Genomic DNA, 16,886 nt, shown 5'->3' with positions numbered 1-16,886 from the left:
TACAATAAAGCCAATTAATTGTTTTATTTACCGTGATAATTATTAATAATAATATAATAATTGTGATATGAAAATGTTATACCGTATTTCTGAGAGAGTCCAAGATATGATTTATTTCAGTTAAGTTTCATCAATGTTTATGGCTTAATAAAAAATTGCTAAAATGCCATGTATAATACCGTGTATTGACTTTATTTTTCATATTTATTTATCTTTACAGTAACCACTGCCTACATATATGTGAAGCTGCTTTGCAACAATGCTAAATAGTGAAAGCGCTATATAAATACAATTGAGTTGAAATGTAATTTATGTAAAATTTCTATCCGTTAGGATTTCAAATCTATTTATGTTGTATTATCTTATTATGCAATATTTTTGGATAAAGAAAACACACATACATTTCTTTCTACACAAATAAAAATATGTAACTATTAACAGCTACACCAGCAGAAAAGTCCTTGTTGAGCCTCGAAGATGTGGAAAACACAAACAATCAATTCCATACTATCCCACGAGCTAACACCTCTTCCCCACGCGCTACAAGATTAAAGCATTACTCAAAGCACAACCGGAGGGAGTAACACAGCTTTAACAGATAGACCCACAGTGTTAGGAGTATACATACTGTATACCCCACATTAAAATCAATAAGCGCTCTTTGATACCTACATACAATCCGCATCAAAGAACTTACTGCCAGCCCTTTAAACAAATTTAGTAGTGAGAAAGAAACAGGCTGTAAATAAGGTCACAAACACCAAGGCAGTCTATTAATCAAGCTTAAAAAAGACAACAGAAGAGATGACACCTTCCTCTTCTTAAAACAGAAGAAGATCCCTGACAACAGCAGATCAAATGAATCTCAACTAATATGAACCCGAATACCTGGTCAGATTTAGACCAGAGAGAATCCGTCCTCCACCGAAACTCCTATTCTGGCAGGCTTGAAGCAGGGTTACACACATATCTATAGGTGCACCCACACAGACACAAATAGACCAAAACACAATTACACACCCGGCTTCTTTAATTTGTGTCCTCCTGACAGTGCATTTCTGAGTGGCAGTTGTTGGCTCGGCCCACATCACATTCCTTACCGTGCGTATTTTAAGGCCAGACTGCAGCTGCCGTGGTTACATGCGTGGCCAATATTGGATAGCAAAAACCATGCTGAACCTCAAACAGATTCAAGTCGAAACTGGAAACTGCCGAATCTCTGCATGACCTGAAGACAAGCTTGTACTCGTGTATGAGCTGCATTACAGTATTTGATCATGTCCGGAAAAGAAATCCTGAAAATGTATTCTGATTCAGATGCGTTAAATGTTTGCTTTAAAGATAACTTGGGAAAAAATTTGACTTAAGAGGCATCCACAGTACAACGGTAACTATAATAAAACAAAATTTTAAACATCATTTAATCACTTAATTTAGGACAACAGCTGGGTTCACATCACAGTTAAAATGAAAAGATACCGAGATCATTGGGATCACTATCAGAAATATTTTTTTCGAGCTGATGAACGATAAAACATACTGTCAAACAGTCTCTGGTGGATCTCTAATGTTTGGTTATTGATGATCGCAATGCAGGTTTTATGTCTGAACTAAAGACTAAAGTGGTCGGAAAGCGCTGCGTTTATGGCGGGATATTATACTGTATATGTAATGACCAAGCTGGCAAAATATATGTTTTACAACCCGGATATGTGGGCACCTTCAGAGAGAGATGCTTTCTAGCCTTTGCGGTCATATTTTGGAGAAAAAACTTCGAAAATGAAAACGAAAGCATTAGCTGCAGCTCAGGTTCATTTAAGCGATTGGAAAAGTCGCAAGGTTAAAATAAACAACGAATGTAAGGTTATCATCCACTGGCGTGGACACAAATATAGTTATAGTTACAGTATAGTTATCTTTATAATGTGATCAGCCTACATAATAAAAGACCATGACTTAAGGTGTGGGATTCGCTGCACATCGGCCAACATCGCATTCCTTACCGTGCGTATTTTAAGGCCAGACTGCAGCTGCCGTGGTTACATGCACAGCCAATATTGAATAGCCCAAACCAGGCTGAACGTCAGGCACAGATTTAAGTCGAAACTGGAAACTTCAGAATCTCTGCATGATCTGAAGACAAGCTTGTACTCGTGTATGAGCTGCATTACAGTATTTGATCATGAAAGGAAAGGAAAACCTTAAAATGTTTTCTGATTCAGATGTTTTAAATGTTTACTTTAAAGACAACGAGGAGAAAAAATGTGAATTAAGGGGCATCGACATTATAACGCTAACTATAACTATAAAAAACAAAGTTTGTAGAATCATTTTTTAATTAAGGAAAATAGTGGGGCTCACATCACAGTTATAATGAAAAAGATACTGAGAGCATCTAGTCTTTGCTATCATATTTTGGAGAAAAAGATGTTCAAGAAAGAAAACGAAAGTATAAGCTGCAGGTGATGTTCATTTTAGCGATTGTGAAGGCGGAAGCTTAAAATAAACAATGAAGTTATCATTATCATCCGCTGGCCTGGACAAAAATATAGTTATAGTTACAGTATAGTGTATGGTTAAAATGTGAACAGCTTACATAATAAAAGACCCTGAATTAAGGTGTGGGATTCGCTGCACATTGTTCTAAGAAAACATTTTGCTTGTTTTCATGAAGACACTGCTTGGTTAATGTCATCGAAGATTCTCCAAAATAATATTGTCCGATAACATTAGATAGATCTGACTGCATGGCTGCATCCCAGTTTGCACAGGTACACATTCTAAATGAAATTCAAGACCAGAATTATTGTGTCCCAAATCATAATATATTAAAGAGGCGTTAATGTAAAGTATACTATTCTGGTTATATGTATTGTAGAGCTATTAAGATATGTATCGTTAAAAAGGAATGTATAGACTCACTTGAATTGCAATTTCCTGGATTAATTCCCCCCCCAAAAAAGAAATATATATATATATATATATATATATATATATATATATATATATATATGTATCGTAAAGCTATTGAAATATTTTAATTGAAATATATTTTTCATATTTTTATGTTAAAATTCTGCCCTGCGATGGGTTGGCACTCCATCCAGGGTGTATCCTGCCTTGATGCCGGATGACTCCTGAGATAGGCACAGGCTCCCCGTGACCCGAGGTAGTTCGGATAAGCGGTAGAAAATGGATGGATGGATGGATTTTAAAATTCTGTTTTATTTTTCTGAGACCGATCTATTCAGTTTTTATTAGTTTACATTGAATGTTGTTAATTCTTTAACAAAATAACAAATCTTCAACAAACAAATGATAAATCTATCATTTGATTGTCACTTTGTTAAAACCTTAAAAATAATGTGATAGTGTAGTTTCTTATTACACACACTAAGTACAGTATCTCATTTCCTCTTTACCAGTGAAGAAAGTACATAGTATGTATGCAAATTTAAATAAAACCCCCATTTATTATGACACAATTAGATCCTAAAAGATAGATCTACATTATTTACAACTAAATACTTGGGCTTGCTTCCCTCCAAATCTCTTTGTTGTAACAGCACTTTACTATGATGATTGTATAAGGTTAATTTCCTCAAATCTTGTGTACTTTATCTTTTTGTAAGACTCAACAATAATACGAACAACACACTATCCGGTCAAATAGGCATTTACAGTAGATGCTCTTGGAGACAGATCCAGCTGGACTTGAAGCTGTTGCTAAGTATTGGAACTTTATAATATCCCCTCACTTCTTTCATGTACATGTCTTTCTTAACACAAACACAAACGTGTAGACACACTTGTTTATCTATCTAAGCAGTATTTGTGAACCCTTCCAAGTGGGTGGAAAATAGTCACAGCCATTTTCCAGCCACTTCCTGAAAGGAAATCCAGACAGAATGACTCTTAAGTGAGAGGGGGAAAAGTGTTAAGGCCAAGCATTGTTTATTCAACTTGTGCTTCAGTTTAGTGTTTGTTTTAAGAAGATAAGGTCTATGAGACAAATTCCAGGGTTTCTTTAAAGGGATCATTCACCCATTGGTAGTCAATGATGTCCAGTTATCAGTTGCTTACATTTTTCCAAATATCTTTGCATACAGGTTTGGAACAACTTGAGGGTGAATAAATGATGACAGAACTTTCATTTTTGGGTTTACTGTTCATGGCTCTACACTGCGACCATTTCTGTGCGGTGTTGGCCTGGCGTTCGACAGCTGAGCCCCGCACACTTTCTTTAGTTATATGATGTTTCTTTTGGTGCTAATAAATAAATGTTTGGTTGCATAGGCGTAATTTGCGGGTGGAACAAGTCCCCACCACTTTTTGGAAGAAATTAACAAATGCTTGTTGAAGGTGTTTATTCTTTAGGGGCCATTGACATCTAAAAATCGTGGAAAATGGAGGATGCTCCACTTTCTCACCCCGTCCCATTGCTCACGCTCAAGTTATATTTGCGTAAAACAGAGAGCCGCCACTCCAGATGCATGAATCATCCTCGCTCGCGGAACTTGCTTGTGTCTCCAGTGTCCGAGCACAAAAACACGTAAACCAATGAACTATCGTAGAGCCCTGCTGTTCCTTTTATTGTTTAGAAGAATGTGAGTTGTCAAAAGCAACTGATTTGAAACCAGCTTTGCGTTCTTTTTAATAATAGTGATGATGAAATTATCACCATCTGGAGTAAAACTCGTCTCCATAAGACTTTTGGCAGTGGAATAGCTCACTCTTTCCCCACATTAATACACTTAATTAAACAGTATATTAACGGCTATTTATACACATGGATTTTATGTGCTTTTATATTTTTTCAATGACACCATCTGCACCTATGCTAAGCAATACAATTAAGTAAACCTTTTACTTTTAATCATATCATTTACACTGCAATGGGAAGTCAAATATGATGGAACATTAAGTGCTTTAATAAAAATGACTGTAATGTTAACAAAACAGTGTTCATAAAAAACAACATTTTAAATGAGGATCAAAGCACACTCCTAATGACAGCTTAGTAATATGACCTCCTTATATTATATCAGTCAGACCGATTGCGCACAAACAAGCCCTAAAATTAAACATAATAATCCATCAGATGGAATGTTTCTGTTATAAAAAAGAGGCCAGAAAGACGTTGACTTGCATTATCACAGTAGAGTGGGCTGAGGGGAGAGAGAGGGACCCTCTGAACAATGGGAAGCTTTCACATGCTGAGGACCAAGAAGAAACACTACAATAAATCCCTTCAACCCCACAACAGACAATCTATCTATTATGAACTACGGAGCGAGGGATGGGGAGTGTAAACACTTAATATGCCTGAAGGCATAAGAAAACCTGATGCTGGTCCAACAAACGAGGTCATGGGCCGACCAGAAATTACCAAATAAACAAAATTGTGAAAAGAATTTCAAATCAGCAAATCTTAGTAGAATTTATTTACCCAGAGTGATTTGTGTTAACATTATCATGTCCAAATCTGTCTGAATTTTTATGCAGCCAAAAAGATGATTTGCAGTAAAAGAAAAGGTAAACACTGTAATTATTTATTCAGCCTCATTCAAAACCTGCAACAGACTCCAGTAAGACCACAAAATATATATCTTGTGAAATATCTGTAGTTTTGTTACCACCTCACACCTCACCATCACGAACGCAGTGCTCTCTCTATCCCGCTCTCCCTTGATGACTTAATGAGAAATACTACGTCATACATCCAACTCGTTTTTTGACAAGTTGACCATGTTAAGCACGAGAAGCCAGCATGTATAACATTGTAAAGAAGTCAGAATGCATGAAACACCATTGCACATCCCCTTTAAATATATTATTGTCAAGTAATCGTACATAAAAGCGATGTGCTGGCCATGTGTTCAAGTAGTTCAAAAAGCCGAAAAATGAAATAAATTAATAAAAAAAGGTTTTCTAACATTAATAAAATGACGACCATATGAAGTTTTAAAATAATGTTATATGTAATATGGTATACTTGAGCATGGTTCCTTATTAAACTGGTGTTTGTGTGTGTGTGTGTGTGTGTGTGTGCGTGTGTCTTATCCAACAGGCCAAAACCCACACTTAGCCATCTGGACCAAGAGAGAGATTGAGCAAGGAACACAAACAGTCATGTGGGTACGCCCAACCAAGCATGTATTCTTAATAAAATACTGAGGCCTTCCTGTACGTCTACAGTGTGATATTCAGGACTGGTGCTTTCTAACTCTCTGACAGTTTAAAAGTTGGATCAACTACCCTGCCATACCGCTTTAAACATTCTATTAGTAACCGCAGATTATAACACTCAACAAGGTTGTAAGAAAAATGAACTCCGGGTAGGCGTTAAGACCTACGAACGTGAGACAGGGTTCTCGCTGTCAACCATGAGATGTGTTTAAGTTGCAGCCAGAATAGAACTGCTATATGGTTATAAATACCTCACCACACGTGGCCGTCCAGTCACCTCGCGTTTGTGTGTCAAACAGTGCCCCAAATGAACTGGCATTTCACCAAAAATGTTACAAATATAAAACTGTGGTATACATAAATTGGCATTGGGTTACGTGAATAATTCTCAAATTTTTAGCTTCAGGATTGTATCAAAGGCGCTCAAACATACGCCCGTCACCTGGCACGAGTATTTGGCCACAGTCACATTATGATGCTCTTTTAATGTAAAAAAATACCTCCCCATATGTGCTATCTCCTGTTACTAAAGGGACATGCAGTCTGGAACTGATTTTCAAACTCCCATACAGTTCCAAGTCGCAAGCAAAAAACACAAGACAGCTCCTCACGCCCAGAATAACCCTTTGCTTCCTGTGAATCTCTGCCGAACAGGTGCTGCTATTTACAGCACACAAATCCATCAAGAGGGACAGAGAGTGTGTGTGTGAGCGAGATGAACAAAGCAAGAGATGGAAAGTCTAATAATTGACTATGGAAACAAAGGAGAGAATCTGTATCAACATACCTTCCAGTCTAGCCTTTGGCGTTAAACTATGCATGTTAAACAAATACTGAAGAGAGGAAAGTCAAAGAAAAACGAAAAGAAGTTAGAGTTAGAATAGAGGTATTAAAAGAAGGATTTCAAAGAATAGCAACATTTGAAACGCATACAGCAAGGGCTCGACTTTCACTTCAGCTGATAATCATGTTTAAACTGTACAACCATGTCAGTAAGTTTTACACAAGCTATCTTATGGTTTTACTAAGCACTGAAGGCTATTATACTCAACAATCCTGAAGTCCTTGACCTGCCCGACTCTAAGAGAGCGAGAATATTATGAAATGTAATATCAGTAAATGTTGTACAATTTATATAGGCTGGTCATTTTTCCAAATCTGCAACAATTATAAATGAATGCACGTTGCTCTGCGGCTGCTACCGCAAAAAACAGACTTTTTCCATGTTTAAATGCTAAAATCGGGTCTCTTGTGCATCTGCCAACTCAGAAAATGTGAAAAAATACAAATCATTAACTTTTTATGTGAGTCTATCTCTGCAAGCCTGCAAGAAAACGAGCGCTTCAGAAATCGCTCTCTTAATGACGTATGCAGCCGTTCTTATTATAATATGTCCACCCCTTGTTAAGAACGTGTCTACCCATTGCGCCGCCGGCATTTTTATTTTTCGCATGTGTGAAGGTCCAACATGGCAAAAGTAGCAAAGCTTACGAACTGTTCTGTAGTTGGCTGCACAGACCAACACAGAACATTGTTCCCAGCCTCACGGGAGACAATAGAGCAATGGATTTATTTAGTTTTCAATTTTGCGACGGGATTGGCCTGTGTAACGTAATTTGACTAGCGATGCGTTTGTCTTGAGGATTTTTACTTCAGAAAACGGTGTATGGTTTGTAAACATGCGACACGGTTCCCTCTCCCGAATGCGGTCGTGACCGGACCAACAGGGACCGGTGGGGCTTCGCGAATGGCCCTGGGCGAAACGGGGGCGCTTATCGAAAACAATGTGTTTGGTGATCAAATACAAGACCTTGTTTCTTGTTTCGCTTTATGTGACAATACTTAATTGTTTTGTCGCTGGAAGCACAGGCTCACAGCTCTGGCTGTGTTTTCTGCTGAAAAGGGGGCGGAGACTAGCAGCTCACTTGCACTTAAAGAGACACACACCAAAACAGCGCGTTTCTCCTTGCATGCAAAAGTGGGCATGTAGCGCATGGTATATAAAAAGATCTGTGGTGTCTTTTGAGCTGAAACTTGTATGAGTTTCTTCTGCAGAAGACAAAAGAAGATATTTTTAAGAATGTTGGTGACCAACGTTCTTCAAAATATCTTCTTTTGTGCTCGGCAGAATAAAAAAACTCATACAGGTTTGAAATGACAAGAGGTTGGGTAAATGATGACAGATATTTCATTGTTGGGTAAACTAAATACAGTAGATATGGCTCAGGTCTTTGATCTAATGCAATTGGATCTGTAATATTTTTCATCATCCGCCATGAAAAAATGTGCAAGTCTGATCGTGTCGTACATTTTTTCCATAAAGTTGCCGTATTTGAGGTACCTGCCCAGCCCAAAATGTGAGAGATGAGTTACAGCCAAGAGTTTAATACTTAGAATAAGGGGTTTATTCAAATGCCAGACCTATAAGTACGACTAAAATAAATAACAAGCACAACTAATTGCAGTTTATGTTATGTACATATCTAAATATCTGCCAGAGCTTGGCATACCTTTGTCTAAAACATTTATTTTTATAAAACATTTTGTTTGAGTAGGTAGAAGAACATGTGAAAGTCACCTTTGAAATTTTAGTTTTTAAATTTAATGTGCATTATAATTAGGGGTTACCAGGATATGATTTTGCATGATGAACTCACAACCCACTCATTAAGCTGAGCATGAATGCATGAGGTGTCCTACCAGAATATAACGAAAACACAAATAGCACAGAAAGGCCCACTCTAATAATTACAGCATGGGAGCCAATCAGAGGCTTCTTGCATGCAGAGAGAATAAAAACCAGAGAGATGATTAGCAGTCTGTCTCTCTCTCACAGTTCCTCTTCTATCAAATCTAATCATTAAGAAGCATCTGAGACATTTCCCTATATAAGAATGGTAGGAAATCAGTTTGACCACAGCAGTAATGACTGGTCAGTGGAAATCTCTCTAAACTTCAGTCCTTAGAAGGAATAGCCTTTGTTTCAGCAGGAGTTGCTGACAGACGAAAAGGAAAGAGGGAGACAAAGAGACTATTTACTTTGGCCCTATAAGAGCGCTCATTTCTCCCCAGCTGATAATGACTGACATCTCCCAGAGAGAGCGATGACATACAACTCGAAAATAAGTTAAGCCTAGGAGAACTGGGGACAATAAACTAAAGAATGGATTAGAAAGTCTGAATTATGTGTGCATGTGACAGTGTTAAACTGGAATGAGAGTTCTTGATTTTAACCGAAAAAAAGCCCCCAAAAAGTGAGCTTTCAAGAAAGAATACTCTTAATAAAACATTGTGTATCGCCCTTTCGTCCAGTGTATGAAATTAAGTGGCATCTAGTGGTGAGGTTGTGAATTGCAACCAACGGCTCATTTCACACCTCCTTTTTGAAACACTACGGTGTCTGACACTGCCCTAAGATCGTGTTCTCGCTTCTTTGCCGAAGGACATTCTGTATTTACGAAACGTGTTTTGTAGAGCAGTTTGTTCGTTTAGGGCTACTGTAGAAACTACACGGTAGAATTCCATGCAAGGGGAATCGCGGTGTATGTAGATCAAATATACACCTCTGAAGACAGAGTTATGTATATTATATTGCATTTCTGTTAATAGATCCTCCAAAACATGACACACTGGACCTTTAAAATAAATCTCTCAGCTTAAACTCCAAACTACCAATCATGACTGTGCTTCCCTTCTAAACAATGGGAATATATTAGCACAATCAAGAGACAATTTAAGCAAATCCTTTACCGAGGGATGAGATAAAATCTTTGGAACAGAATCAGTCTTTTGATGTTTTAATACCTCAGACACACTGAGGGTTTGCTGAGTTCTGTTGAGTTCTCTGTGGTTCAGTTTAAAGGAAACCTTAGGCCTTCTGGACATTAGTAAGCCGTTTTACACATTTGCCATGTGTAACTGTAAGCAAAAACTAATCTACAATGGCCCAAATTTACATTTTTATAGCATTTAATTTTGCTCTCAAAATAACTTTTTTGTTACTCAAGTGTAGTTGTGCTTTCATTTTAATAGTTCTACTGAGAATGACCTTCTACATTGTAACAATGCTCTTGACATTGTTTATTTGGCCGGGTGGAGTTACTGAACAATGACAGATGTTGATATATAAACATGAACATTCATATGAAAACTGAATTTGATCACAAAAGTTACATCACAACCTTGATTATTTCTGTGCGACCAGTTTTCAGCTCAGTTTTCAAAAATATGGCAGGTAGTTTTATTCATGTTAGAGTTTATCCTTATAAGAACATAAACTTAAATTTTAACTTGTTTTATTGAAGTATTTAAGATATTGAAATTTTTTTCCCATTTTCTGCAAATAATGAAATATTTTCATTTGAAATTGGGGAGAAATGTTGTCACTAATTCAAAAAATGGAATAAAAATGTTATTTTCATCTAAACATGTTCTTTTAAATAGTATTTTTTTGTAAAAAAAATTTTGGTGGTCTCTTAATTTATACGTTTGCTGTATATATATAATATATTACATATCTGTATATTTCTTATTTCTCTGTTTGGGACTTGCCTTTCCATGAGGAAAGTTAGAAAACTTCAAGAAATCACAAGGTGTTTGTCACAGAGAATCTCCAATTTTTGTGTGTGTTCACTCAAAAGTAGGTGAACAAATCTCAGCATCATCTCCTGGTTTGGTCTGCAGAAATTTTGGTGGTAGCAATGACAGAAAAAGAGAAACATTGCAGTGTTTGTACATCCATCAAGTTCTTTTCCCAAGATGCACTTTCTATAGCTTTTCATAGTTACAAATAATTGAAAACTTTTTAGGCATTCAGTTCCGGTGCAAGACCCGAATAAAAAAAACGGATCTCGAAAAACTTTCAGGATTTTCCACTTTTCTCATAGAACAGGGTTTCATAAGAATATGAGGTGACTGGCAAAAGTCTGTGGAGATGAAATTATTGTCATGAAATTGCACATGACTCAGCTGCATGTCTCCTTAAAGATGGCATGCATTTCAGCAGGCCCAAGACCGCAAAATATGGAATCGCAAAAATTACAATCAAACTGATGACTGTGGAATTAAAAATAATGAGAATCCCAGCCACTACACCTGCTTGCCATAGTTTGGGCAAACAGGTAGTACACCCCTAAACATCATGACATCATATAGACATCGCTTGCTAAATGATCCATCCAAATAAACTAGGAGGAGATATTTTAAAAATGTAAAAGAATGCATCTCTACCTTGGGAGAAGACCATAAACAATATAGCATTCCATAACCAGAGTGAAAACAATGTAATAAATGCAACACTGTAAATATTGTTCGTCTTGATCTTTCCATATTTTTCTATTTTCTAAATATAATAAACTAGTGAGAGGTGCATAAGAGTCTCTTTCATTTTGGAGATTTTATACAGTACAGCTGGTGCAGATGACTAATAGATTTGCATGAATCGTGGGACTACAACTCTGAGAACAATCCCTCTACAGCCCTGCCACAATGGAAGGCACAGATTACTGAGGCACAATAGAGCTAACACTCATTGTTAAACGAAAATGTGCCTGTGCCATCAGCCAATTCCCACACTACATGTGGCCAGATCCAACCACTTTGCAAAATGATGTGCCACTGTATACTAACAGCTGCATATTCTCATCTGATTGGTAGGAAAATACAGAGTGCGTTCTTCAAAAAGCTGGAAAATGGACACAATACATAAACTAGGCTACATTATTTAGAACTATGACAAAAGAAAAAGCGAATAAAGGGAATAAAGTAAAATGTAATTAATTTTGTAGAATAAATAGAATACCACAAAGTATAACACAACAAATAACTGATTACATTTAGCTTAGCCAGTTAGGTAAAGCCGTCATAATAGGACATATCAAAAAAAGCTGATAATATAACATTATATAACATTAAAGCAACATTGAAACTCAGCCTAGCTGAATGTGTGCATTATTTCTTTAAACCATTAAATCATTTTACTATGCCTCAAAAAAAGTGAGACCATAGGACAACCATAACATTGTAATGAAAAAATTAACCCACGGTTGCATATATAACTTATATATATATATATGTATATATATTATAATGTATTATAAAATATATAATGTTCTTTGCAGATGTGATCATTGGTTATCCTGACTTGTCCCATGTATAATATTGCGTATCCAGTTTTATTCCATGAGTAGTCAAATCTTCACATTTTTTTTTATTTTGCAAACCCTGGGCAAGCTTTAATTTGCTTATTCATAAGGTTAGTAACACTGATTGGAGTTTATTAATGCATTTGCTATCACTGTTCAAAATTTTCATGGTTCATCATTCCCTTAGTCGCTTAAACTAAACACAGCATGATAGACTGCCTAAGTAAATGAGCACAAGATAAATCAGCATTTAATGCGACAAGGCATTTTTTACTTTATAATTGAAACTTGCAATGACATTAAAACACGGCACTGTTAGCACTATTAGCATGCTAGCAGCAAGCAAACGGTCACTTTTTTGCAGCTTGAGATGTTAAATACAGAAGAAGAAATAATTTACTTCGATAATTCATTCGGAAATCCGTTTGAGTAAACATGAGTTTTTTTACATAAGGGAGGGGTTCAAACAGACCAATCACAGAGCTTGTGGTCCGCGAAGAGTTGACGCGTTGTTACATTTTTGGAGAGGTTTCCATCAGGCTACACAGAGCTACGCACAGCAAACAGCATAGCTACGCACAAATATAACTTACGCTTAAGACTGCGACACAACATTCAACAGTGTTAAAGGGACGTTTCGCCCAGAAATAACCCAGGAAGGTTTTATTCGAATATATAATACATATTAAAAAGAATTCTCAGTCCCTTATTGGACAGTTCTCCCGGAAAAGCATGCGGCACACCCACGCTGCAGCAAGGAGAGCAGGAGAAGGAGCATGCGCAGACGTCGTTTTCACATGTGTGCAGGAGAGGGAGATAGAGAGAGCATACACGCACGAATTTCAGGTGTTTGTTTGTTCACTGCATTTGGGTGATGAATGTTATATTAACTGTGGATATAACGCTCGATTCAGAGATTGTTTGAAACTGATATATGGAGCCCTCCCAGCGCTAAAAGATGCGGGAAATGAACCGCATGCGGTGAGTGAAACTGATGTCTGTTTTTATTTGGCAATGGGTGCGCATGTGCTTTAGTTCAGCTAACCCCCGACACGCACCGTATGCTTTCGGAAATGATCCTACAGCTGTATCTAAGTTGTATAAATGTAATCAAACTAAATTCTCTTTGAATATAAGAAGTATGCAATACTACTCTATAGGTACTATTTAATATGAGATTGGCAGAAACCGCTTGTGTTATGGCCACTTTAAAACGCGTTGTGTGATTCATTTAAATACTCTCCTCCCATAACGTTTGCGTCTAAAGAGGAACCTTATACAAATGCATATTAAAGGCAAGTCACAAAAACACTCGTGTCTACGCCTTTTCAGGGCTAATTTTCTCCGCATCTCTTTAGAAAATACCGACTGTAGTTTTTTTATACCAAAAGAGGCATTTGCACTGCCAGAAAATGTTAGTAAATCTGGTCCATCCTGGGTAACAGATAACAGGAGACAAAGGCTCATTCCCATCTGTCTGTAAGTCTGACTTTCAAGCATTGAACACTGTCAGAGCTACAGTATGACCTCTCCCTGCATCTCTGCAGAAATGGTTTAATATACACCCAGAAGCAAAGACTCCACCCAGAGTCATATAAACAGAACGCTACAAAAAGTCTCTGTACTGAGGGTATAACTGGAATACCCATGCTATTAATTGATCCTGGCAAAAACTGTGCAGAGGACAAAGCGACCTGGGTTCAGATCATGCCCTTAAACAAAACACTTAAAATGTATTTTTCTGGGTAATTATTACTCTTACAAAGCAAATCAATCACAGCTGTTGTGGTCTGCAGACGTAACTTACAATTACCCTGTCATCATTTACTCGTCCTCAAGTTGTTCTAAATCAAAATAAGTGTTATTTGTTCAGATGAATACAGAGAAAGATATTTAGAAAAAATGCTTGGATCCAAACACTTCTTGGCCACCCCTGACTACCATAGTAAGACAAATTACAAAATGGTAGTCAAAAGTGCCCCAGAACTTTTTGCTTTACATTATATTAATATCTTCTTTTGTGTTAAACAAATCAAATAAATTCATACATAATTTTTTCCTACTATGGTAGTCAATGGTGGCCACGACTGTTTGGTTACAAGCGTTCATCCAAATATCTTTCTCTGAAATGTACACAGATTTGGAACAACTTGAGGATGAGTAAATGAAGACAGATGGTTCCTTTAACACAACACCTATGGCATGGATTTGATGCAGAAGTCTTAACTGACCCTAGGGAACAGCTGTTCCTGTGTTGTGACTGCTCTCTGTCTCCGTTTGACTGCTGATGTGAAGGATATGCACTGTTTGGCCATGCGCTCGCCCAAAAAGTGCAGCGCGTGCTTAACGTAAATGAATAGGGCCGTCTTTGTATCGCCGCCCCTCATATGTTGTGTTAATAATTCAAAACATTTTCAAGGGCAACGAAATGCAGAATGTTAGTGAACCCCCATTCAAACAGGAAGACACACAGCATGCGGATGAATACCGTTATCAGGGTTTAATTAGGGTTTAAAGCGGTTTAATTATCACGTCCAAGGCCGATGGGCGCAATACAGCGGCATACCACTCGACGAGAGTACAAGAACCAATTTATGCTCGACCGATTTATAATTTCAGCTAGGAAATGGAAATACTCCAGTGCACCTGTGTGCATAATGCTTAGTAAGCGACATCCTTTCCTTCCTTCAGCATCTCTTTTGATTGACCGGGGCACTTACTCGTCTTGGGCAAAGCTCAGCAGATGTTCAGGTGAGTGAAAGAAAGTAATGCCGAGATGGGATGGGAAAAGAGGATTATTTTGAAGATGACATGCAATACACTTTAAACTTTGTTTCGAATCACGGATCATGAAACCATCAGGCTGACAGCAAGGCTACACTACAATTAAACATGCTTCAGAGACCTGAAATACAATGCCGTCCATTATTTTATGAAAGCGCATCCGGCTTTCATAGCCAGCAGTAAATATGTAAGAGCTCTGAATGAAACAGACATGAGATCTAATTCTTCACTATTCAGCCTTCAATAGGGAAAACACCACTCACGGATGCATTCAGTCGATCATTTCATCTCTAAAAAACGCATCGAACAATCTTATCTACAGGCTACCTCGTCTCTCATAGTAAAGCCTGAACAGCTGCACAAAATCCGTCTCGAAAGATTTAGCGTGAATGAGGCTCTTTTGAGTAAAGCAGCATTCCTCCCACAGAGGAAATTATGACAGGCGAGAGCCAACGGCAGGTATGAAGCTAAGAGCCAGCTAACCGCTCCAGTGAAAATAAATCTAGGAGAAACCCTTCTGGGTGTTCAGAGTGTTCATGTTAAAAAGGACCTGTGGTGCGGAGAGGTTTTTAACGATTAAAATCATTAACACTGCGATTGGGGCCATATTGGTGCAATTTAGGCTGCATGTTCGCACGGCAGGGGTTTTATATCCTGAAAAAACAAACATCACCTCAAGATCCTGACGTCATGCAGAAGGGTTGTGAGTGGGTCCTTGTTAAAGATTCAGACTTAAGGAACTGTTTACACAAAAAAATACATTTTTTTTCCTCATTTATTCCCCCTTAAAATAGGTATATGACTCTTTTCTGGAGAATACAAAAGAAGATATTTTTCAAGAAATGTCTCAGTGGTTTTGTGTCCACACAACTAGTCAATGGGGGACAATGCTGTTTGGTTTCCAACGCTCTTCAAAATATCTTCTTTTGTGTTCTGCAGAAGAAAGTCCTTCAGGTTTGGAATGACAATAAAGGGAATAAAAGATCAAATAATTTTTGGGTGAACTGTCCCTTAAATACATAAAAACAAATACATACAGCCATATACAATTATATTGTAGTGCACCTTAGAGCGGCCTGTTTAAAAGAACTTTACAGAAAGTAGATGATACCCTCTCTGTGAGTTTACATATAAAATATGACCAATAACAGCAGAACGTGTTTATTAAGGAAGAGCAGCAATCCATGTGACAAACATAAAACTGAGGTCAAGGTTAACATCCACGGCTAATTGTGTTAGCACCACAGTGCTGCACTCTGTGAATATCCTCCCAAATTCATCACAGCTGAAAAACCTATATAATGAAGTAATATTTCAGGCTCAATAGAAGTTAAACTCTATTAACATCATGTTTTGCACTTGGTCTACAGGCCAAGCACAGAAGAATTGCGCAGATACCTACTCTTAATCCTGAAATGTTAGAAAACTACTGACAGGTATCCCTACATCCCTTTGTTGCTAAAACTCTAGAACTTGTTGTATGTAACCAGCTCTCATCCTTTCTCACCCAGAACAACCTCCTGGACAGCAACCAGTCTGGTTTCAAGAGCGATCATTCGACTGAGACTGCAATGCTCTCTGTCATTGAAGCCCTGAGACTGGAAAGAGCTTCCTTTAACTCATCTGTTATCATCCTACTGGATCTATCTGCCGCCTTTGACACTGTTAACCATCACATCCTCCTGTCCACCCTCAAGGCTATGGGTGTCTCCAGAATAGTGCTACAATGGTTCAGGTCTTACCTCTCAGGTAGGTCATTTAGAGTATCCT

General features: G+C 37.6%; 1 protein-coding gene across 1 annotated transcript in view; it reads right to left on the bottom strand.

Annotated features, from left to right (window-relative positions):
- zdhhc8b (zinc finger DHHC-type palmitoyltransferase 8b) overlaps positions 1-16,886 on the bottom strand; it is a 53,838-nt gene that overhangs the window by 15,363 nt on the left and 21,589 nt on the right. The window lies entirely within an intron of this gene.

Source organism: Triplophysa dalaica, chromosome 4 (assembly GCF_015846415.1).
Source record: "Triplophysa dalaica isolate WHDGS20190420 chromosome 4, ASM1584641v1, whole genome shotgun sequence".
Classification (NCBI taxonomy): Eukaryota; Metazoa; Chordata; class Actinopteri; order Cypriniformes; family Nemacheilidae; genus Triplophysa; species Triplophysa dalaica.
This window is presented reverse-complemented; position numbering and strand designations above follow the sequence as displayed.